This window comes from Dermacentor variabilis, chromosome 9, assembly GCF_050947875.1.
Source record: "Dermacentor variabilis isolate Ectoservices chromosome 9, ASM5094787v1, whole genome shotgun sequence".
In the NCBI taxonomy this organism is placed as follows: Eukaryota; Metazoa; Arthropoda; class Arachnida; order Ixodida; family Ixodidae; genus Dermacentor; species Dermacentor variabilis.
In genome coordinates, this window is record NC_134576.1 from 69,085,076 (window position 1) to 69,111,177 (window position 26,102).

Sequence of the window (26,102 nt, forward strand, 5' to 3'; positions counted from 1 at the left end):
CTCCATGTCGTGTGCTAAACAGCTCTGGTCAACCACCTTCAGAGTGGAATGGCTCATGATACTTATTTTTTATAATTCGAAAGCTTGATATATTTTGCTACCAAAGGGACATGACTATTCTGCACACCAGAGCGAAGCGTTCGAAGTTGGCTGGAACAATAAACTTTGGAAACTACTGTAGCATGCCGCCATTCTGCGAAGGCCTCAGACATTGTGGTCTCAGCATTAAGACTGCACCTCAGCCACACAAGAGCCATAAAATTAGGTCACCTATGTCACTTAGGACGAAAAGAAAAGTTCGATGTTCGAAATGTAAAAAGTCATTGCAAACCACGATCTCCTGATAATGTCGTAGCGGCCGCCTATCCTTTGCAACATTGCTTGGCGACAGTGGGTGGCACAGCATTCTCGCTGACTCGGGCAGCGGTTACAGGAACGCTTGCGCGGCCATAGTTTCCATGGTGGAAAGACATAGACAGTCCTCCCAAATCGTTAAAACAGGCGTAATGCACATGGTGCCGCATGGACAACTGCGCAATAATGATGTCGTGGCATCCAACATCACCCCGGTGCACACCACGCACCATGCTATTTATGCTGTACGTGGCACGCCTCCGACCTGGAAGCCTGCCTTGAAAACACGTGACCATTAGGGCACGACCTTCTTCGCAGCTTCCGAAACCGCACGAGGTGGTCTTTCGCCCATCTCAAAGGCTGTATCATCGTTGTGGTTGGACTGCAGCAAGGCATGCGCTGCCGTGCATCCAGCTTGGTCCCACTTTCATGCTTCGGCACATCACATGTGCCCTCTTTTTATTGTGACTGGGTTCGAAGCGTTTGTTGTAGCAGTACGGCAATTTAAAAAACATTCGTTATATTTGGAAGCAGTTTCCATAGGGAGGGTAGGGAAATTGTAAATGCATTGAAATGTGGTCGTTATAACCTATAGATTGTTATGTGTGGGACCGTTGTAAGTGGGTTCAACTGTAGCACCAAACCTCTGAGCACCCTGGCTATTTTCAAAGCATTTACCAGACCACACCAAACAACTTTTCTCTTAGTAAGCCATGGTTTCTTTGGCTGCTTAGGCATCATCTGACTGCAACAATGCAGGTAATGAATTTACAAATTTTAGTTTTCCAAGAAAGGGCGGCCATTTGGTGATAGCTCCACCAACTGCATTATTTCTTTTACAATTCTTGCACAGAAATACAAAAGTAGGTGCTTGTGGGAAAGTGCACTTCTGTCTTGAGGAGCGTCAGGAAAGAACTGGCTCCTTGTTCTCTTTGTTTCATACAGGAGAACTTCAGTGATACAATACTATTACCTACGATTTCCAGGTGCCAACATTCGCAATTGAGAATGCAAAAAATGACTCAATACAGTTACGCTTCTCTTTTATCGGTTCCAACGTTCCCGGAAAGCACAATCTTTCGGCACCAACATTCAGTACATTGCCCAAATACAATACCGTTACGCTGCTCTTTTATCGGTTCCAACGTTCCCGGAAAGCACAATCTTTCGGCACCAACATTCAGTACATTGCCCAATTGCGATCATGCTGATATGGAACAGCCACCACAGTGTGGCTGCACTGAGGAGAAAGAAGACGACATGTGCCCATGACATGAGAAAGAAGATGACATGATACAGCGTCACCATTTTGGCCTCCGTTAGCTCCCCTGTAAATTAATTGTAAATAGCATTGGGCATCAGCTACACGTAACATTAATTTGGTGGAGGTGGACGTTCCCCGTACCCATCGTGGAGCTCCGCAGCGGTTGCAACGGCGACAGTGCAACTTCAGCTCCTGCTGGCGGCACTTTATCTACGCAAGCGTCTCCGCCTGCAGCCCCGACCTACGTCGCCGTTTCCCCCCCTCGGGATTCTGGTGTTTTCACCGAAGTCGGCAGTCCTGATGTTGGACTGGCTCCGCTTATACGAACGTGTCAGCACCAGTCACAGGTGGGATCTGACTATTATGCTTGCCAACGTTCTTTTCTACCTCGACGGAGCTCCACTGGCATGGTTCCAGACTCACGAAGAGGAGATCTCGAGCTGGAATCTCTTCAAAGAAAAGCTCCGCAACCTTTTTGGCAATCCGTTCGGTCGGCAAGTCAATGCCAAGAAAGCCCTTGCCACACGTGTACAGATATTGACCGAGTCCTAAGTGTCGTACATTCTCAACGTCCTGGCCCTTTGTGCCAAGGCTGACCCGAACATGTCTGAGGACGATAAGGTTAATCAAGTCCTCAAAGGCATTTTGCTGACGATGCCTTCAATTTACTGGTGTTTACGAATGTCACCAGCATCGATACGATCCTCAAGGAGTGCCGCCGTCTCGAGCATGCTAAAAGCCGCTGGGATACATATTGCAGCAGCTAGGTCCCATGCAAACAAGAAAAAGTGCGAGGCGTGCGCAATCAGGAACAGTAGCCACACTACTCGCCTGATTGTCTCACATGAAAATGACAGTGCACAATCAGTTTACTATTCCAGTACCAGCAAATTTCCTCCCCTGTCGTCGCATGCTGCATTCACAGGTATCGCCGCCAATCTTATTGAGATAAGCATCTTCACCTATTTCACAGTGCATGGGGCATAGTGCCCAATGGAAGCTTACTGCACACTTTTGATAGCGTTAATGTAGTAATGGGTGACTTCAATGTCAAAGTGCGAAAAAGAAACACGCTGGTGAACAAGAAATTGGCAACTATGGCATCGATTCTAGGAACGCTAGAGGAGAGATGCTGGCAGAATTCACAGAAAGAAATAAGTTGCGAATAATGAACAGGAAGCATAACAACAGAAAGTGGACCTGGAAAAGCCTTAATAGTGAAACAAGAAAAGAAATTGATTTCATACTTTCTGCCAACACCAGCATAGTGCAGGATGTAGACGTGATAGGTAGGGTAAAGTGGAGTGATCATAGGTTAGTGAGGGCTAGGATTCATCTCAATTTGAAGACAGAAAGAGTAAAATTGGTCGAGAAGAAACAGGTCAACCTAGAGGCAGTAAGGGTAAACGCAGACACATTCAGGCTGGTACTTTCAAACAAATATGCAGCCTTAGAACAGAGAGATGAAGATGACATAGAAGTAATGAATGAAACCATAACTAGGCTGGCTTCAGAGGCAGCAATTAAATGGGAGGCAAGGCACCAAGGCAACCAGTAGGCAAGCTCTCCCAAGTAACAAAGGACCTAATAAAAGAATGACAAGGAATGAAAGTGTCCAACTCAAGAGATAAAACAGAATTCGCAGAACTGTCAAAACTGATCAACAAGGCGAAAATAAGAAACATTCGAAATTACAACACGAGAAAGACTGAAGAAGCCGTAAAAAATGGACGCAGCCTGAAATCAGTGAGAAGGTAACTTGGCATAGGACAAACCAAGATGTATGCACTGAAAGATAAGCAGGGTAATATCATCAGCAATCTCGAAGGTATAGTAACAGCCGTGAAAGAATTCTATACTGACCTGTACAGTACCCAGAGGAGTCGGGATGCTTCCATTCAAAGTGGTAATGAACAGGATGCAGAAACTCGTCCTATAACTAGCGATGAGGTCAGAAGGGCCTTACAAGACATGAAACGAGGAAGAGTGGCAGGAGAACATGGAATAACAGTAGAGTTCATCAAAGATGGAGGAGACATAATGCTTCGAAAAATTAGTGGCTCTCAATACGAAGTTTCTGCCAACTTCAATTGTCCCAGAGAACTGGAAGAAGGCAATCATTATACTAATCCACAAAAAAGGGAGACAAAGAATTGAAAAATTAAAGGCCCATTAGCTTACTCCCAGTATTATATAAAATATTCACCAAGGTAATTTCCAATAGAATAAGGGTAACCCTGGACTTTAGTCAACCAAGAGAACAGGCTGGCTTCAGGAAGGGATACTCTGCAATGGATCGCATCCATGTCATTAATCAGGTAATAAAGAAATTCGCAGCGTACAATCAGCCTCTTTATATGGCTTTCACAGTTTATGAAAAGGCATTTGATTCAGTAGAGATACCAGCAGTCATAGAGACATTGCGTAATCAAGGAGTACAGACAGCTTACGTGAATATTCTGGAAAATATCTACAGAGATTCCACAGCCACCTTAATTCTACACAAGAAAAGTAGGAAGACACCTATAAAGAAAGGGTCATTCAAGGAAACACAATCTCTCCAATGCTATTTACTGCATGCTTGGAAGAAGTATTCAAGCAAATAAACTGGGAAGGCTTAGGAGTAAGGATCCACGGCGAATATCTCGGCAACCTTCGATTTGCAGATGACATTTTCCTGTTCAGCAACACTGGAGACGAGTTACAACAAATGATGAAAGCCCTTAACAGAGAGAGTGTAAGAGTGGGGTTAAAGATTAATATGCAGAAGATAAAGATAATCATAAATAACTGGGCAACGGAACAAGAGTTCAGGATCGCCAGTCAGCCTCTAGAGTCTGTGAAGGCGTACTTTTACCTAGGTCAGTTACTAATAGGGAACCCTGATCACGAGCAGGAAATTCGCAGAAGAATAAAAATGGGTTGGAGTGCATATGGCAGACATTGTCAGCTCCTGACTGGAGGCTTACCACTATCATTGAAAAGGAAGGTTTACAGTCAGTGCATTTTACCAATGCTGACATATGGGGCAGAAACTTGGAGACTGACAAAGAAGCTTGAGAACAAGTTAAGGATCATGCAAAGAGTGATGGAATGAAGAATGCTAGGCATAATGTTAAGAGAGAGAAAAAGAGCAGTTTGGATCAGAGAGCAAACGGGTATAGGTGATATTTCTAATTGACATTAAGAGAAAAATATGGAGCTGGGCAGTTCATGTAATGCACACGTTAGATAACTGGTAGACCATTAGGGTTACAGAATGGGTGTCAAGAGAAGGGAAGCACAGTCGAGGATGGCACAGGACTAGGAGATGCTATGAAATTAGGAAATTCACGGGCACTAGTTGGAATTGATTGGCTCAGGACAGGGGTAATTGGAGATTGCAGAGGGAGGCCTTCGTCCTGCCACGGACATAAAATAGGCTGATGATGATTATGATGAAAATTTAATTAGGTCCAACCCCAAATTTCGAATAGACTCAGCCCAAAATTTTAAGTTGACCTACCCCTAAATTTAAGTGGGCCCACACTTAAATTTCAAGTTGGCTCATTCCCATATTTCAAGTTGGCCAACTCCCAAATTTCAAGTTGGCCAACTCCCAAATTTCAAGTTGGCCCACTCCCAAATTTAAGCTGGCCCACCCCCAGATTTCAACTTGACCTATCCCCCAATTTAAGTTGGTCCACCCCCAAAATTTGAGTTGGCCTACAACACATTAGAAGTTGGCCCACCCCCAAATTTAGGTTGGCTCACCCTAAAATTTCAAGTTGGACCACACCTAAATTTCAGTTGGCCCACCATTACTATAAGCTTCCCCATGCATTTTCTAAGGAGTCATATGTATTTAAAGGGTAGTATCTTCTTGTTATTTTTTTGCCTTAAATTGTTCCATATGGCTTAAAAGCTTCCAATCATCTACATTTACACTATCATAACAATTAAATGTCTTAACTTTGCATATTATGCATTTTTGTTCTGATCCAAGGAATTCTACTTCTTCCGTGACGGGGCTGGGGAGCTTGCCAAAGAATGCTCACGCATTAAAAACTGTTTGTGCATGAACACATCCCTCATATTTGACTCAATGTAGAAAAGATGGTCTTTTGTCGATTTACTTTCTTGGTAAGGATGTAGTATTCTCTTACATTCTAAGAGATGGACAAGCCACCTGTTTATTATCTTTTCAAGAAGCCTACAAAGACAGCTTATCAAAGCAATAAGTGTGTAGCTGCTAGGTAAAGGCAGGTCCTTGCATTGTTTAAGTATGGGGATTACTATTGCTTCTTTTCAAGACTATGGAATGTACCCGGCAGCCCACATGATATTAAAAAGAGAGAGAAGTGTTTTTTGTGTTTTGGGGTGTAAGTGCATGCTCATTTCATACATGACAAGGTGACCGCTTGGCACTGAGCTGTTGCAACAAGTGACAGAAGTTTTCAGTTCAGCTAAATTAAATGGGCCGTTGTGATCTCCATTTCGTGCACATTTCCTATCAAGGGGCTGTTGCTCAGCACATTCTTTTAAAGGGTGCTTTAGCTAGGGGCCTCCTACTAAATACATGGAAAAGTAGAAATCATTTTCCTCGGCAACTACTGCACATTTGATGAGGATTGTTGCATTTAAAAGAAAAACTTAAAATCTGGTGACTGTTGGTTGTGAATTTTTGATTTAGGTTGTCAATGTTTTATCAAAAATTGACAAAAAATGCAAATTTTCAGAAAACGAAACCTAGTTTAGGTTTTATCAAGTGCATTTATTGGATACCTGGGTATCTCACTGTTTCTGCCAGCACTTCTTTAGCTTATGACACAACTATGGCCTAAGGTCTGTGGCTGGAATGCGTATGTTTGTGTCGGCGTTGCTAAAAGCTATTGTGGTAGTGTTCTCGACAGCAGCTTCATTGCCTTTTACGCCACTGTGGACAGGTAACCAGCATGGGATGACGACTTGTTTACACATATAAGTTGCCATTGCCTTGCTTACTTGATGTCAATACATGTGTGTTTGGATGCTTGTAGTGGATGGCCACGGTTACTGCTCCGAAAAAAAAAAAAAAAAAAAAAATCTGGAAACACTGCGATGCCAATTTTGTCCCACTTGAGCCTTATGGAGATGTGAGAAGTGCACGGCCACTTTATGCCACGAAAAAGTGTGTAAAAACATACTACAAGGAGGTGGGAGCATAATGACAACTACTGTGGCGATTGAAACCCCATGCTCCCAATGTACTAGATGTGTAACTTGAGAAACAAGAAATATTTCTCGGTAATTTTTTGAAGACGTGATATTTGTGGTATTCTTTCATTATTCAAAAACTCTGATGAAAATCGCACTGGCAGTTTTATCGTGGGCCATAATGTGTTAAGGTCAATAACAGGGTCCGGTATTACACCTCTTTTGTTTGAGAAGAGAATGCATATACTTTTTTGAGGGTTTAGTTCAAAACTGTTCTTGTCCACCCACTTACACAATTAATTCAAGCCAAGCTGTACTTGTCGCTCGCAGATACTAAGATTACATGATTTGTAGCCAACTTGGATGCCATCCACATATACAGAATAAAATATTGTATGTGGTATGAGAGTGATGGTATGGTAGTAATCCCCAACCTTTTTGATTTGTGCATGCTCTCCGACATTCATTGTTCTACCATGGGATGCGATGCTTATTAGCCAGTCTGTTAGTCTGTTTAGTACATCTTGCGGCAGCGTCGATAATAGAACTTGTTAGATATGCCACAGCGTCGCCTACATTAAAAGTAGCAATGTCCTCACCGCCTAAATACTTGAGCTCTCGCAACTGGGAACAGATTCCAGTTGACCAAGTTCATGTTCTATTGAGGAAAATGTGGCGAGCACCCATCTTGCTTTAGTGAGTTTAACTAATTAGGAAGTGGTGGCTACCAAAGGGGTGCTAGAGAATGGACCACCCCAGGTACGGCCTTAATGTACTCGACATTATGCTTAGCTCTATAAATGAGTATGTTATGTAATGCTTAGCACGCTGGCTCTTTCTTGTTAAGTAAACATGCACTTGAAGAAAGGAGAAAATGTTGTATTAGGCACTTTCATGCACCGCAGTGAGGGTCGCCCGATAGGGGGCTATGAGCGTTTACATCACCAATGGCTACGTATAACAGAGAAAGTTTATCGATGAAGCTCTGAAAATGTGCTCTGGAAAGTTGATAGGAAGGCAGGATGTAGATAGAACTAATCATGACTAGCTTACCAAACAGCACTGCTCGGACAGCAACTGCCTCAAGGGAGGTTTAATTTCTGACAGGAAACACCTTTATTGACTATAATGGCTACACTCCCTGACGAGACGACAGCGTTGCTGCATTTTTTGTGGAAAGTCGCATACTGCCTCAGAAAGTTCATGTGTGTTAACTTTAGGCGCGTTTCTTGGACATCGTCCAGATTGTGGAGAAGTCCCCGCACGTTACGGTGTAATATTTGCGTATCCATAGTGAGAAAAAAGGTAGCTCACAGGGCACTTTGCTGGCCCCGTAATCCGACGTTTCTTCTTTTTGGAGCGTTCAAGAGATTCCAGCCGCTCCTTAGGTGCTTGCGGTGCCATCCGGCTGGAAGATGCATCCATCGTCTCTTCCGGGGCATTTTCAAGCGGTTTGTTTGCCTTGTAGGCCTTGCCTCAAGAGGCGAGACCCTTGGGGCCACCAGCCCAGAGGTCTATGGCCACTTCTTCTGGGATGGCGGAGCAGCACTAGCCGCAGCCACCTGGAGGTCGGGTGGCATCACTGGCGGCTCACTGTGGTTGGGCTGGACATCCGCTGGAGGCCATTGTGGCGCTGTGCCCTAATGCGCCACTTCGGCAAAGCTATTCTTTAATACGAAGAATACCAGCCTGTGTGCTTCTTAAAACTAAATATTCTTTGATTTTGATTGCCACTATTTCTCTTTCTTTTTTCTAAGATTGGCAGGACTGCGAGTACGTGGTGTGCTCCCATCACTATTCGCACAGTGTGGAGCGTTCTCGCATGATTCAGATGGATGTTTATGGTTGCTACATTTGGCACAGGTTGGTCAGCCTTGGCAGTTCTGAGAACTGTGGCCGAACCTGTGTCATTTGAAGCATCGGAGGGGATTTGGAATATATGGCCTGAACCTGATCTTCACATAGCATGCCTCAATTGCTTCCGGCAGCACACTTGAACCGAATGTCAGAATAAGATGCTTAGGTCGTATTTACCATGGTGTCTCATTTTGATTTGTTTTACACAGATCATGTTCTGCTCACTCCAGCCTTCAAGTAGTTCAGCCTCTGTCAGATCAATCAGGTCACTATCACATACAACACCACGTCTGGTGTTCATGGTAAGATGCAGGGTCACATTCACTGAAACGTCCCCAAAAGACAGAAGATTCGGCATCCTTTCAGACTGATTCTTATCGTGCAGTTCCATAAGGAGATCTTCCCTTGCTAGCTTGGAAACTTTATAGCCTTGGCCCAGAACTTCAGTTAGTGATTTCAAAACCAGAAAAGGAGAGATCATTCTAGCTGCCTTTTTGGTTTTCTCTGAGTGTATGACATGAAATCGTGAAAAATTCGCTTTTTGACAGCGAAAAGCCTAAATACTTCTTTGGTGCACCCTCGTTTCTAAGGGTGATTAGGTAGTGGGAGACAAGAAGTAGCCACAGATACACATGCCAACGCGCCCGAACGGCCGGCTAGGGCTGGGTAGAGGCTGCAGACCAGCTGGCGAGTGGTGGGGTGAAGATTTTCGGCGCTGGCAGTCGGGGCATGAGCGAACGAACTTTTGAATGTAGTTGTACATTCCTCGCCAGTAGTAGTGTCGTCGGAGGCGCTGGTAGGTTTTGAAAAGTCCCGAGTGAGCACACTGTGGATCAGAGTGGAACAATGTGCAGATTTCAGAACGCAGGCTTCGAGGCACAACTAATAACCACTGGCGGCCGTCAGAGGTGTAATTGCGTCGGTGAAGCAGGTTGTCGCGAATGGCGAAATGGCGAGCTTGACGGCGCAATGCATGAGTGGTTGGCTGCGATGGCGGATCAGCAAGGCAGTCTATGACGGAGGCAATCCAGGGGTCCTTGCGCTGCTCAGAAGTGATGGTCCCAATGTCGACGGAAGAAACGTCAAGCTGGGATATTGCGCAGCAGGCATTGTTGTCTGGCAAGGGAGAACGTGAGAGGGCGTCAGCATCAGCATGCTGGTGTCCGTTGCGGTACAGTACGCGGATATCGTAATCCTGTAAGCGAAGCGCCCAGCGGGCGAGACGGCCTGAGGGATCCTTCAATGACGACAGCCAGCATAGTGCATGGTGGTCCGTGACGACATCAAATTGTAGACCATACAAATAGGGCCGTAACTTGGTAAGTGCCCAGATGATCGCCAGGCATTCTTTTTCCTTGACGGTGTAACTGGTCTCAGCTTTAGTAAGCATAAGGCTTGCATATGCCACAACATATTCAGGAAACCCTTCTTTGCGCTGTGATAGGACAGCGCCGAGGCCAACACTGCTGGCATCTGTGTGTACCTCAATAGGTGCCATTGGGTCGTACTGGCGCAAAATGGGAGGAGACGTCAGCAAACGACGGAGCTTAGTGAACACCTCGTCGCACTCGGATGACCACGAATGGAGAGGTTCGTTGCTGCCAAGGAGCTTCGTCAGGGGCGATATGACGGCGGCGAAATTGCGTATGAAGCGCCTGAAGTAGGAACACAAACCTACAAAACTGCGCAGTTCTTTGACAGACGTCAATTTAGGAAATTCAGCTACGGCACGAAGTTTGTCTGGATCGGGGAGGATTCCATCTTTCGAGACGACGTAACCTAGTATCGTGAGCTGCCGCGCTGCAAATCGGCACTTCTTTAGGTTCAGTTGGAGGCCAGCGTTTGCTAAGCACGTCAAAACACGCCGTAGGCGTTGAAGGTGCGTGGTGAAGTCAGAGGCAAAAACAACAACGTCGTCGAGATAACATAAGCGTGTGTGCCATTTCAAACCACGGAGAACTGTGTCCATCATGCTTTCAAAGGTTGCTGGCGCATTACAAAGTCCAAACGGCATGACGTTAAATTCGTATAAGCCGTCGGTTGTGACAAAGGCTGTCTTCGGCCTATCGACGTCAGCCATGGGTACTTGCCAATAACCGGAGCGTAAATCTAGAGATGAAAAGAATTCTGCTTCGTGTAGGCTATCGATGGCGTCATCGATTCGCAGCAGCGGGTATACATCTTTGCGAGTGATCTTATTCAGGCGCCGATAGTCTACACAGAACCATACCGAGCCGTCTTTTTTTCGTAACAAGGACGACAGGGGATGCCCATAGACTGTTTGAGGGTCGGATCACTTCGCGGCGAAGCATATCGTCCACTTGCTCATTAATCACACGACGTTCCGTGGCAGAGACACGATATGGTCGTTGCCGCAATGGCGGTTGGGAGCCAGTGTCAATATGATGCGTGACAGCAGACACCTGGCCCAGGAAAGGTTGCCCGACATCAAAAGATGAACGAAATTCTTCTAAGATGCGCAGAAGCTGCGAACACTGAGGTGGGGTGAGGCCATCGGCAATAGATGAATTGAACACACCTGTGGGCAAAGGGTCCGACGTAGAGAAAGAACCGAGCGTGTTGTAACTGGCGCAGGACGTGTCTTCAGGAACATCTGTAATTTGTACGGCATCAATCACTTCCATGTGGCCAAGACATTCGCCTTGGAGCAGCATCACAGGGTATGAGAAGGGGTTACAGACAAAATAGCTGCGGAGCCCTGTTTGACGTTCACAGTCGCAAAAGGCAGCAGCAGACCTTTTCAAGTATAAAAGTGGCCAGACGGAGAAAGTAGTGCGATGGCGTCAGAGAGGCTGCTGCAATGCATTGATACAATCACTGACGAGTTGGGAGGAACGTTTGTGGCGTGCCTGACGAATAGTTTGTTCGCAAAAGAAGCATTATCGGCAAGCGTCATATCTGAGATCGGCGACAGTTCTAGTTCGGCCCGTGTGCAATGAATGACGGCATCGTGGCAGGCGAGAAAGTCCCACCCCAGGATAACTTCGTGGGAGCACGAGGAAATCACAATAAATTCGACGGCGTATACAACGTCCTCGATGAGAGCACGAGCGGTGCACGCCGCAATCGGGTGAATACGCTGTGCGCCTGCTGTTCGGAGGGCGAGTCCAGCAATGGGTGTTGTAACCTTTCGAAGGAAGCGACAAAGCTTTGCGTCCATAACTGATACAGCGGCTCTGTTATCCACGAGGGCATATGTGTGCACACCGTCAACTAACACGTCTATCACATTGGTCGGGCTACGTTGAGGACTTCCGCGTTTCGACGGGGTCGCAGCCCTTGCCTCATGGACTGCGACGATTAGTTTTCCTCATCCCGAGCTTCGGGGCGAGGCCGCATCGGTGATGAGGAGCGTCGGCGTGGCGAAGTTGAGCGGCGGATGTTGCGGACCGGCGGAATGGTGGTGACGCAGCCTGAGGTTCGTCGTCGTAATAAGGGCGTGGAGAACCCGCCATAGAGCTTGGCCCATATGGTGTAGCGCTAGGCGACTGCAAGCGACTACAGTGGCGTGCGATGTGGCCTGCATAGCCGCACGCAAAACATATCGGTCGATTGTCCGCTGTACGCCACCGAGTTGTTGCGGCAGGTCCCATCCATGTGGAAGGACGCGTTGGACGTGGCGGCTGGTGGAGTGATTGCATAGCAGGCTGTTGGCGGGGCATAGCGAGGACTTCGGCGTACATGAGAGGTCCTCGTTGAGGGAGTTGTTGAGGCTGGGTGACGACTTCCGCGTAGCTGAGTGGCACAGCTGTCGGGATCTGTTGGGGCCTGGCCATGACTTCGGCGTAGCTGTGAGGCGCAGCCGCAGGAACACGCTGGTGGTGCTCAGGCAAAACCTCGCACAGTTCTTGTGCTATGACGCGGCGAAGCGGAGGCGCAAAACTTGGCGTAGGCACGTGTACCGACTGCGGCTGTGCAAAATCCATCAACGAGAGTTGCCGGGCAACTTCCTTGCGGACGAACGCCTTCATTTCTGCGAGCAACGCTGCCTGGTTGGGCATGGCAGCCAAACCAGCGAGGTGTTCGTCACGCGGTAGCGATCGACGGGTCAGTGACCGCTGCCTGCGGAGTTCTTCATAGCTCTGACACAGTGTGACAATTTCAGCCACAGAGCGTGGACTTTTGGCCAGCAACATGTTAAAGGCATCGCCTTCTATGCCCTTCAGTATGTTTCGGATTCGATCAGACTCCGCCATGGTCGAATCGACTTTCCTGCATAGGTCCAGGACATCTTCGATATACATGTAGCTGGTGAACGTTTCGCCTGGCTGTTGAGCTCGTTCTTGCAAACGTTGCTCGGCACGCAGCTTGCGAACAGTAGGGCGACCAAATACATTGGCGAGGGAAGTCTTAAATTCTGACCATGTCTGGAACTCTGCTTGATGGTTATTTATACCACAGGCTGGCCACTCCAGCGAGGTAGAACATAACATGGCTCAGTTTGGCAGCTTCGTCCCACTTGTTATGGTCGCCTACCCTGTCGTACGCCGTGAGCCATTCGTCCACGTCAGTGTCGTCCGCTCCAGTGTAGATAGGAGGGTTGCGATGACGAGGCACCCTGGGACACGCAGTGGGTGCAGGAGGAGGCATTTGCTGGGAGGCGTCTTGGGGCATGGTAGATGGTAGGGTACGGGACCGGAGTTCCAGGATGATCGTCTGAGGGTACCCCGCACCTCCACCCATTCTAAAGGTGTTTATTTGGCAGAGCTCAGAGCAGCGCGACGTCGACGGGCAGGGCAGTCACAGCTTCCAAGCATGAGAGCCGTTGCTGAGCAGGAGCGCTTGACCCACTAGCGTTTAGAGCCAGTAGCGCTGAACCCACTAGCGTCTCTCTTCGCTACAGTAAGAAAGTCGAAGATTGAAGAGGAGGATAGGAAAACGCAACTAACAATTTCCCCCGGGTGGGTCAGTCCGGGGGTCCCGTCTATGTGAAGCAGAGGCCAAAAGGTGTCTTGCCTCCGTCGAGGGGCCATAAAGGTCCAAACACCTGGCATAGGCTCAATCCCCAAGGTCCCCGTTTCGCCAGACCCAGCAAAGCCACGCACGGCTAGGCGTGGGAGGACCCAACCCTTATGTGCTCAGGTCCGTGGTGTCGCAACACACCAAACGTTTTCTAACGCAGAAGACCCTGCGGGGAACTAAAACAATATTGCTGAAGGATGGCTCAGTTAATTACTGGCACTATGAGACAAGGTTACAGTACCAAGGAAGTCAAAGGCAAACAGGAAAAGCACCACAGGGCTAGGGCTGTACATCAACTGGTTTTACTGCACTAATGCTTACATGCATGAAAGGCACGCTTGCGTCATGCTTCAAGGAAGCCCAATATACCATTTAAATCTTCTATCATGGGCGTAGCATGCACCCTGTTATTCAAGTAATGAATTTCTTCATTAAAATTCTGATAAAAGGTAAGCTAATGCAGTGATCAGTTTTTTGTATTAAAATACCTGCCACAGTAGCTTAGCTGCAATGGTATTGCAGTGTTAAGCACGAGGTTGCTCAATTATATTATGCTCTTGGAACGTAGAACACAATGTTGTTTTTTTTATTCAGAAGGCCTTGCATATAAATGTGCATTTTTGAGCATTATGTCAATTCAGTACACATGTGCTGCCAAGCTTAGCTTGCATTCATATTTTCTTTGTTTTGCAATGGTCTGCAAGAGGACCACTGATCCTGCAGTCACCTGAGCCTGTGCACAATGCTCCCTCGGCATACCATTACTGGTGTGTTCGGTTGGTCACTGTAGAGAGCCTTTGCAGTGAGGCTTACTTTTGGCTGGTTGAAAGAGAACAGCACTCCAGCTCGGAGCGTTCTCAACTTCAAGCTAAGAGCCCAAGCATGATCCAACAGAAGTCTGGCCACATGCCTCCTCTGATAGCTCTGGGAATAGCTTAACATTTGGCTCAGGCATGCCTTCTCTGGATCCACTGTTGTGAGGCTTCTGGATTTCTGTATACAGAGTTGGCAGTGCGATAGAAACCAGTTAAGTGTACTATAAGACATCTCTCAGTGGCCTCATCATCATGATTAGCCTATCTTTATGTCCACTGCAGGACGAAGGCCTCTCCTAGTGATCTCCTACCACCCTTGTCTTGCACTAGCTGGCGCCCATCTTATGCCTGTAAATTTCCTATTTTCCTCACGCCACTTGATTTTCCGCCGTCCTCAACTACGCTTCCCTTCCCTTGGCACTCAATTTGTAACTCTAATAGACTGCCAGTTATTTGCCCTATGCAAGTCCTGCACAGCTCCATTTTTTCCTCTTAATATCAAGTGGAATATCAGCTACCACCAGTTGCTCTTTAATCTGTGCGACTTTTTTGCTGTCTTCTATAAGGTTATGCCTGACATTTTTGTTTCTTTTGCTCTTTCTTAACGTGTTCTCAAGCACTTTTTGTTAGCCTCCAAGTTTCTCCTCTGTATGTTAGTACTGGCAGAATGCAATGATTCTACACTTATCTTTCTCATAAAGTCTCACCACAGTACAGTCTGGTGGAAGGAAGCTACAAGGTGCATGCACTTGTCCAGTGAAGTACCCTGCTGTTGTGCCACATGTGCACCAGCTGTCACACTGACTAAAAAAAAAAAAAAAGAAAAAGCGTCAGCACAATGCAGCGTCCCAGTGCAAGTCTCGGCCTTGGAAAAATTGGCACCAAAGCGTGCAGTAGTAAATGATGCTAAAAAAGAAAAGCAACACTTCCTCATGCACAAAAGAGGTTGATTATAAGAATACCCCTCTCAAGTAAAGAAACATTACTTAAAGAACTGGATGCATTAGGCACACACATGATGGGACATTAGAGTGCTTTAGTTTGGCAATTTTACATTCTGCTCAGCAGCTAAGCGTAGCGGAAGCGTGCATGCACCCTCTGCTTAGCCGTAAGCGGGCTAGCAGAGCGACAAACACAGTCTGTTTACAAGCTGCCTGAGCGAAGTGTGTTGCGCAGCGCATTGGCTGGCGCTGGCGTCAGAAAGGATTGCATGCAGAAAGCGAGTTCGCTGGCTGTCACGTGGCATTCTCCAAGACGGTGCCTTATCTTCCATTGGATAAAATGCACCAGTGACGCATTACAAGCGCACGTCTAGATACGTCATGGACAAATTAGCTATATCTATATAAACACACACACACACACGTGTGTTTTACTTTATAAAACTGATCAATGGGTGTTTTTATTTTCTTTCATTACCTTGAATTTGGTTAGAGGGCGCTGCAACTACGAAAGGTCCATGGAGCGCTTGGGGATACAATAGGTACGAGGTGCTCCGGGACACGTGGAAAGATGTAATGGTTCCAGGACTTGCTTTTGGAAATGCAGTTGTTTGTTTGAAATCAGGGGTACAATCAGGACTCGATGGCAACCAAATGTAAGTGGGACGACTCTCATTGGGCACTCACAGGAGGACTACAAATGAAGCTGTGCAGGGTGATATCGGCTGGAGAAGCTTTGAAGTGAGGGAAGGTCACAGTAAAATTGATTATGAAGAATGACTGAGGAATATGGAAGAAAGTAAATGGGCTGGGAGAGTGTTGAGGTACTTATACAGGAAAAACATTGATTCACAGTAGAGAAAAACAACTAGGAAGCTTACCAGCCAATATGCGGCCTGTAGGGTGAGCAACAAAGAATGTCAAGTGGAAAGTCAGAGAGGCTGAAATAATCTCATGGGTGGCGGCAATGGAAAAGAAACCTGCCATGACAAACTACTTAAGAGGAAAAAATGAAATAAGAAAATAAACAATTTATGATAACCTAAAGGGAAGCTTGTTATTTTTCGAAGCGAGATCAGGATGCCTTAGAACACGCGCCTATAAAGCGAGATATAAGAAGGAAGAAGAAGCATGTGCTTGCTGCGGTAAAGCTAGGGAAACAATGAAGCATGTTTTATTAAAATTAATTTGAATATATCTGCCGAGCGGTCGATTTAGGCACCACTGACGTCCTTGAAGCTCTTGGGTTCAGCGAGAGCAAGGGGAAAGTAAGCATGTCTGCTGTAGAGATTAGTAAGAGGCATTTTGAAGATTGGTGGAAGAAAAGTAGGGAAACGACAAAAACTAAGTTCACAACAGGGGGTTAGAAAATTTGGTTGTGGGAATTCAGCATGGGTTGTTGTTCTTTTTTAACCTAGGTAGGACATTAGGCAGTATAATAGCAAGAGCTTGGTAGTGCAACCCACCACCCCGTTCTAAAGGGGACGCTCATAGGTGGTGGTGGTAACAACTTTATTGACACTCTGCTCAGTTATGACCTGGCAGGCCCGAGTCCTAGAATGGCCCCTCACGAGGAGCGACCCTTTCGGCCCAGGCAACGAGGGCTTTCTGTACTTTTTCTTCCGGCGTTCTGAGCAGCTCTTCCCACGTCTGTTGTGAGGGAGCTGGCAGGAGCGACCTGGGAGGGGGTAAGCCCTCGCACCCCCAAAGAATGTGATTTTGGGTAGCCAATGTTTGATTTGTGCAATTTTGACACATTGGGTTCCATTGCCCGTTGGTAATTATGGATAGCCAATGTGGGTTGGGGAACGATTTAGTTTGGATTCGACGCAGGATCGAGGCTTGCGCTCGCGTGAGGCTTGCGTTTGGAGGCGGGTAAAGTCGCCTTTTTTGCTTGTAATAGTTTGTTATTTCCTGGTATGTCGTCGGTGCCTCATCCATGGGACGCTCATAACATCTATCCGTCCACTCCGCTACACTAAACGTATAACTAAAATGTGAAAATAGAGCGTTTTAGTTGAGCGTCTTCACAGTATGCTCCGCTCCGAGTTGCCCTGCCAAGCCACAGTGGAGCAAACCTTTCATATTTGCAGCACCCTCTGGCCAAATTCAGGGTAACGAAAGAAACAAAAAGCACCCATTGATCACTTTTATAAAGTAAAATCTAAATTTATAATGTATATATATTTATAATTATATAATTCTTATATATTTATATTATATTTATATATTATAATATTCATAGTTACTATAAAATTTATAAAGTAAACAATCTCAAAGGCGCTACGCAAACTATTTTTCTTAAAAAGAAGCCTGGCACTTGCAACCAAGTCAACGAAGCTGCTAGCCTACACATCCTTTGTAAGGCCTGTTCTCGAATACGCTAACACTGGTTTCCACATACACTAACATAGGGAAACTAAAATGAATACAAAGGAAAGCTGCCCAGGTTCATCCATAACAAATAAATGTACAGACTCGCCAACAAATCTTTTAACCCAGTCCAGTGTGCGAATGTTATCCACAAGAACAAAACACGCTCGCTTAAAATTCTTGTTTCAACCACTAAAAAATAACTACAGGATAGATACCTCCAAATACATTTCATTTTCCGAGGCTCGACCTACACGTAACAAGCATGCGCACACCTTGACAGAATACGTATGTAAAAATGACACGTTTCAGTATTCTTTCTTCCCACTCGCAATAGCAGAATGGAACCAACTTTATGCTACTATCACCAACACTGAATCATTATCTGAATTTATCTCACAAACAGAAAGAAACTGTGTGTGAATAACAGTACCTATGCATGCAGGGACACCGGCACAGATAGCTTTATTTGTTAGGAAATTTTAATAAACCCTCTCATTTACGACAGCTTATTCATTTGCCATAATTCTCTAACACTCAGTTTTATTTTAGTTACTTCTGTTTTATTACTTGTGCCTAGTGATACCTGTGGTATCGTTATAAAGCCTCTTGATTTTTTCCCCCTTTTTTTCCTTATTTACTATTCCGTATGATCTTAACATGGTTAACTTGAATAGTATGTATAACGCGCACTGCTTATGTCGTTTTTTGAGTAACCTATACTTTGATTTCTGTGCTCCGTACAGTTGAATTATTGTACTGCCCAACTGCCACGCTCTTAAAGGAGAGCAGCAGTATTGAAAATAATATATATATATATATATATATATATATATATATATATATATATATATATATATATATATATATAACTTATTTCAGTTCAGTTGACATTTTGTTACCTTAAAAGTGCCCCGCAGAGGATTAATAAGGGGTGGGCTTTTATAAAGTAGCGAAGACATCGTCAGAATTAATTATTTAACAAAATGGCTGGTTACAAGTTCTGTGAACGAAGATGGACAAGTGGTAGGAGCGATGTTGGTGGGGAGGCTGTTCCAGTCTGCGGCGGTACGGAAGAAAAAGGAGGCTGTGAAGGTATTTGTCTGTGCACGTGGGCACGCTACATGAAGTGGATGGCTGGTGCAATGAGATATACGTGCTGCTGCTGCTGTGATGTAAGGCTTTTGATTAAGGGAAGAAAAGATGAACTTGTGGCACAGGGAAAGACTGGAAACGTCGACGTCGACATGAAAGCATTGACAAGCTGGATTCTGATTTCAGAGATGAAACACTGACGTTGTGTGAGTATGAGGTATGAATGAATCTAACAGCATGATTTTGAACTGATTCTAATGCTTGATGCGGGTTCCAGATGGCTGATGCATATTCCAGTTTCGGCTTGATAAGTGCTACATGCTAGCAATTTTACATCTGGTGGGACGTGCCATAGATTCCGTTTTAGAAAATTTAAGGTTTTGTGAGCTGCAGAGATAGTGCTAGTGACATGTGCATGCCAAGACAAATCATGAGATGGGGTTACACCTAGATATTTATAGGATTGTACTATTTTTAATGGTGTGTTATTAATTGTATATGGGAAGAAGAAAAGGCTGCGACGGTGGGAAAAGGACACAAATCTACATTTGTTGGCATTAAGGGTCATCAGCGAATTGCTGCACCATTCTAAAACACTATTAATATCATTTTGGAGAGCAGTATGGTCAGAGGAGTTATTGATCGAGCGGTAGATGATGCAGTTGTCTGCAAACGTGCATATATTACATGAGACACAGTGAGGTAAATCATTTCAAGTTTACCTCCAGCTCCGCCTCGACAAGCGCCTCTACCCTCCCCCTCATCCATCACTCACTGTGCCGGAGGCTCGCCTTCTGCAGCACATCCAAATGAATGCACTGGTTACTCCTTCCCGCCTCTTTCTCTATCGCTCCGACCCCTCCTGTCCCAACTGCCCCTCTATTTATGCAGACCTATCCCATTGCCTATTCTACGGTCCGGCTGCTCAGCAATCAAGTTCCTATCCTCCCCCTTCGATTTCCATCACCAACTGGCTCGACGCTGAAGGTGAAGAAGAGAAGCGTCGACTGGCCACCCAGGCGGTCGATATGCTCGGCCTGTAATTTTGGGCTGAATAAAAGTCTTATACTACTACTACTATATTACAAATAACAGGGGACCAAGAACAGATCCATGGGGCATGCCAGAAGTTTCTGGGAGGGGACTTGATAGGTTATTGTTGACTAAAACCATTTGTGTGCATTAGACGAAAATTCCTTCATCCTGATTAGAATGTTTGGGTCCAAGTTCAACAGTTGAAGTTTTAGTAGCAAATGTCAGTGGAATACTTTACCAAATGCCTTTGCAAAATCCAAAAAGGTTGCATCAGTTTGTACATTGATGTCAAAGTTAGTATGCAAGTCATGAACGAAATGAGCTAATTGAGTTTCGCAAGAGACACCTTTGCAAAAATCATGTTGTGAAGGGTGAAAAAAGTGATCACTGTCCAAGAAGGCAATGAATTGAGAGTAGATGACATGTTCCATGATTTTGCACGACACGCTTGTTAGTGAGATGGTTCGATAATCTAATGGAGAATTCCTGTTACCTGTTTTGTAGACTGGAACGACCTTTCTCACTTTCCAATCACCCGGCATGTTTCCTGAAGAGAGTGACTGTGAGAACAGTAAGGACAAGTATGATGCAGCAATGTGTATTGTGTTTCTTAGAAATTTAGAGTTGATTTCATCAACTGATGATGATAGCTTAGTCTTCTGGATTATGGATGAAATTCCGTCAGCACAAAATGTGATGCATGGCATGTGACCTTCAATACTGAACAAAGATAAAGAAACATTTGTTTCGATTTCTTTCGTGAATCCTGTTGTAAATGCGGAATTAAAAGTGTTGGTGCATTCAGTATCGGTAATCTCCTTGTGCGAGTCATTGGTGAACATAATAGTGCAAACAGGATGAGGGTTGATTACTTGCCAAAATTGTCTTTGATTAGTGTAGAGCAAATTTGGGAGTTTGGTGCCATAAAAGGAATGCTTTGCGCTACGGATAGCAATCAGATATTCATTTTCAGCTTTGTAGTAGATTTCTCATCGATCCTAGTTTCCATTATTTTTAGCCACTCGTAAAGACGTTTCTTTTTATTTTCTAGTTTTTTAAGGCATTAGTAAACCATGGTTTTTGATTACTGGGGCGAATGTGAACTTTAGGAATATATTTGTTAGCCAAATCTGTTAACTTATCCTTAAACATTGACCAGTTATCGAATATTGAATAATTCCGATACGCGGCTTCAAACGTGGGGAAGGTCTCAAGTTCGCAGTGAATTGCGTCATGGTCACCCTTTTCGTAAAGCCTTATAGCTTTCTAATGTTTCTTATTTGGTGTTACAGGAAAATAGAAAGTAGCATGAATGACATTGTGGTCACGAATTCCTCGAAGGTGTGTAATAGATGAGAGTGTACTGGGATTATCAGTCAGGATTAGGTCCAGAATGGCTGCGGATTCTAGTGCGACACACGTTGGCTCTGAAACTAATTGTGTCAGATTAAAGTTCAAACAAATGTTGATAAAATTTCTTGCCTCTGGGGGACCTACTATTGAAGAATATGGTAAGTTGCTCCAGTCTATGTTTGGGAAATTAAAGTTGCCGAAAAGGAGGATGGAGGCATTAGGGTAGGTTGTTGTAAGTTGTATTAAGTTGTTATTGAGCTCCCCACAGAATCGAGGAGTGGCATGGGGAGGCCTGTAGCAAACCCCCAGCAGCACTATAAGTGGTGATGTGCAATATAATAGCCATAGTATTTCGACTTTTGATGCAATGTTAATAAATGAACACAAAAGTTGCCCGTTAACTGCTATAAGACCACTGCCGCCCCTTGTGCCTACGCGGTCAGTTCGATAAACTTGGAAGTCAGATAGCTCGGCCAAAACTTCGCTATCAGTGACGCCATTGTGTAGCAAAGTTTCTGTTAGAATTAACAAGTTGCTGTCTGTTTATGATATGATGTTAGATACAAGCTCGCGCTTTGGAAGATAACTGCATGCGATAGTAAAGACTTCAGAAAACGAAAGATCATTTCTGGGTGCGAGTTCCGGTTGATTCTTTTTTTGTAGAGGACGGGATGACTGCTACACAATTTCTTTTACAGAGTTACATGATTTGCCAATATTATATCGTTTAGGACCAATGTACAGGGTTTTATAGCGTAGAGAGTATGCAAGTGATTTAGATTTAGGGAAATGCAATTTGTTCATGAAGTATCTAGATGTGCGCTTGCAATGCATTATTAGTCCAGTTTATCCAGTGGAAAATAAAGCGCCGTCTTGGGGAATGCCACGTGATAACCAGCGAGCTTGCTTTCTGCATCCAATCCTTTCTGACGCCAATGCTAGCCAACATGCTGCGCATTCAAGTTTCCGCTCAGCTGCTGAGCGGAAGGTAAAAACACCAAACTAAAACACTCTAATCGCACGCCGCTCCGCTGTGACTTAGTGGGGAAACTCTGAGCAGACTGTAACGACGCTCAACTACAACACTCTATTTAAGATTAGATGTCCTTTTTCTATAAAGTGTGTCTTTACCACGACCTACTGAACTACAGACCTGCACATATCTCCCTGCTCTAGCACGCCTGGTCCAGTTCGCCCCTTTTGCCGCTAGGGACAGAGAGTACAAGCAGAGTGGCGCTAGTTATAACTAGTTCGCTGTCGTCTGCTTCTGTGATCTGTTCAGTGCTCGTGTTGCCATTTTGGCAGGCACAAAACACTTGTATTGGTGGGAAAATAATAAATTCACAAATATATTTTTTAAAAATTTTGCGAATGCTTGGCATTTGAATGGTGAAATTAGAGGAGGAGCGGTGCAAGGGAGGTGAACAACGAGCATAGGTGGCAGCTGCAATGCTAGACGGCATAAAATTCCATTTCCTAGCCTCCGTAAGAGACTGGAAAAATGGTTTTAAACGATTCATAGGATAATCTAGCTTTCTGAGTTGATTACAGATATCCTAATGTTGTAGATGACATTAGGATTTACTCCTGTGTGCCGTAGTGAAAGGCACATGATCTGGTAAAAGTATTCACAAGTCCAGTGCGCGATATGTGCAATAGGTTGATCAAGTCTGTTTCAAGGAGAGGTGAGCATAGCTTGTTCTTAATGTTGTCGTATGTCTCACACAGTAGAAAGCTTGCAAAAGCAATCCCAGTGCTTTAAAATGTGCTGCACTGCATGCTTTGTGTCACTGAACTCTTTTCAATTAAACTGCAAAGCCAGCTTTTCTGCGTGGTACGGCAGCAGCATAACGGTGGTCTGAAGGATATGCGCACAGTGAAGCTGTATGAATAATTCTCGTTTTGAACTTATTATGCATTCATGGACAACTTTTAAGAGTTAAAATGAGTGGCAATTGTTCTGCCGTCGAACGTTACGGCGGTTTCCAGTTTCTAAAGAGCGCAGAAGCAAACTTTACAACGTATACAGTGAAACTGTTTTGTACTTGATGAACTCTACAATGTTACTTATAATAATCTGCAAGATCAGTGTAGTTTGCTGCTGCCTGAAAAAGATAATAGGAGTGGTTACTTAACGCTACCTTAGAGAGGAGCGGACTACACGCACTGACATTTTTCAGGTTCGGGCAATCAACTTTCAGAGCCAGGGGACCGATCGAAGCCTAGTGACATCACTGTCACTGTGTTTGCAAAAATCATCAACTAGGCAAACAGTTCGCCACAACACAACAGTCGCCGTACTAATTACAACGCCGCACCAGTCAACGGTAGAGTAGCACACGGATGGATGGATGTTATGAGTGTCTTCTTTGAAACGGGGCGGTGGGGTGCACTACCAAGCTCTTGCTATTATACTGCGTAATGTCCTACCTAAGTTGAGAAAGAAAGAAAAAGAAAACACTATGAACTCCTTGACTTGAAAATGGATGGATGTATAAGCATCCCCTTTGGAACAGGGCGGTGGGTTGCGCCACCAAGCTCTTGCTATTATACTGCCTAATGTCCTACCTAGGTTAAAAAAATAATTAAAAAGGAACACTGAACTTCCACAACCAAATTTTCGAATTCCCTTTTGCAAACTTCACTTTGTACATCTCCGTTTTTTGTCATTTCCCTACTTTTCTTCCACCAATCTTCCTATCGCCTCTTACTAATCTCTATTCTGGACATGTTACTTTTCCACTGCTCTCGCTGAACCCAAGGGCTTCAAGGAGGCCAGTGGTGCCTAAATCAACCGCTGGGTAGACGTCTTGACATTCTAATAAAATATGCTCCATAGTTTCTCTAGCTTTACTGCAGCAAGCACATGCTTTTTCCTTCTGATATCTGGCTTTATAGGTGCATGTTCTAAAGCATCCCAATCTCACTTCGAAAAGTAATGAGCTTGCCTTTGAGTTATGATAAATTGTTTCTTTCCTGATTTCGTTTTTTCCTCTTTAGTAGTTACTTATGACAGGCTTTTTTTTCCACTGCTGCCGCCCACGAAAGTATTTCAGCCTCTCTGACTTTCCACTTGACGTTTTTTGTTGCTGTGTTGCCCACCCTACAAGCTGCATACTTGCTGGTAAGCTTCCTAGTTCTTTTTCCTCCACTGTGAATCATTGTTTTTCCTGTACAGATACCTCAACACTCGCCCAGCCTATTTACTTCCTGCCATATTCCTGTCGTTCTTCATAATCAATTTCACTGCGAGCTTACCTCACTTCAAAACTAGTCCAGCCCATATCACCCTGCACAGCTTCATTTGTAGTCTTCCCGTGAGCGCCCAATGCGAGGCGTCCCAGTGACCTTTGGTTCCCACCGAGTCCTGATTGTACCCCTGATTTAAAGCAAACAACCGCATTTCCAAACGTAAGTCCTGGAACCATTGCACTTTTCCACACACCCCGGAGCACCTCGTACCTATTGTATCCCCATAGCACTCTGTGCTTCTTTATGGCTGCATTTCTCTTCCCCTTCACTGTTATTGTTTTTTCCTGTGTTTACATGTGTTTACATATATCTATTGCCTTCGTTTATCCATATACCAAGGTATTTATATTCTGTTACCCGAGCTATTTGTTGGCCTTGCATCTCCACTGTCTGTTCACTGTTTTCATTGAATACCATAACACCTGATTTTCTAACACTAAATTTCAAACCTAAATTGTTGCCTTCCTGTCAACAGATATTAGCCAGACATGTCCACAGATATTAGCCAGACGTTGCGAATAAATTTGCTTGTTAGCTAGCGACACAATGTCGTCCGCACAAAATAAACCTGGAAGCTGCTGACCTACTACTGTACCCGCCTGTTTGTATAAGAGAGTGTCAGGGGCCGTGCCATTTTTCTTTTTTAAAATTCTTCTGCTACACGTGATTTCTTACCGCATGCACTTAAGTGAGATGAAGTATACACACAAGAGCACTCATAGGTGAACAAAAAATTCTACGGTTCGCTCAACAGAAGGAGCCAGATAGTACTCACCAAGCACCTTCCACAAGCATTAAGTGCGTAGTTACCAGCCTAAGATGGAGCACTGCTCGAGTACTTGGGCACGTTGTCACCTTCTTTTCGACTGTCTTCTGGACGTCATGGAGCAACCAGGTAATAACCAGCACCGTTATCTTTAAGGGTAATGCAGTCCGCAAGTTAGTGATGTAGGTCGACGCTGAGGGCTTCGTGGATGCCGTAGGCGCATTCCATCTGTCGCAGAAATGTTGCACATGAACGTTCTGGAGCAACTGCACGGCGTCAGATCTGAAGTGTAGTTGGCCGCTCGCGTCCACGTGAGCCAGCATGTCTTGAATAGAGCGATAGCTCGCACAGGCGCAGGAGGCATGTGCCCACGTTGGATTTTGGTCAAAGCTGCATGGCAGCGCTACTGCGGGCACACCACATAAAGCGCACACCCGTCCGTCCGCCAGCGAATTTCACGGGCCTGTAGTCAAACTCGTCGAAGCCTCAAAGACAGTCACTCTATTTCTCCGACACAGCGACAGAAATGAAGACTGAAAACAGCGTTCTGTTTACTGCGCTGTACTGTTCACACAAAGGACAAGATGAATGAATATGACACACATGTACGCACATGCGCGTCCGCTTCTTTTAGTTTGTCCTTTGAGTGAACAAACAGCGCAGTAATCCGAACGATGCCATACCAACTAGACCCAGTGGTACTGAAGTGGTAACAGCTTCGCTTGGTCCGCTTTGCCCAACTTGTGTGACAGAACACGTTTGCGATTCGCAACAACAAAGTGTGCGCCACAAACGGAGTTAGCTAAAAGCTAAGGATTGGATTGACTTCAAGAAGAATC

General features: G+C 45.1%; 1 long non-coding RNA gene across 3 annotated transcripts in view; it reads right to left on the bottom strand.

Annotated features, from left to right (window-relative positions):
* The window catches only part of LOC142592787 (uncharacterized), a 65,828-nt gene extending 39,785 nt beyond the window's left edge, over positions 1 to 26,043 (bottom strand). For all 3 annotated transcript variants that reach the window (XR_012830811.1, XR_012830810.1, XR_012830812.1), the window contains exon 1: positions 25,273 to 26,043. This is a non-coding gene — a long non-coding RNA (uncharacterized LOC142592787). The remainder of the gene's footprint in view (positions 1 to 25,272) is intronic.
* Positions 26,044 to 26,102: the final 59 nt, after the last annotated feature.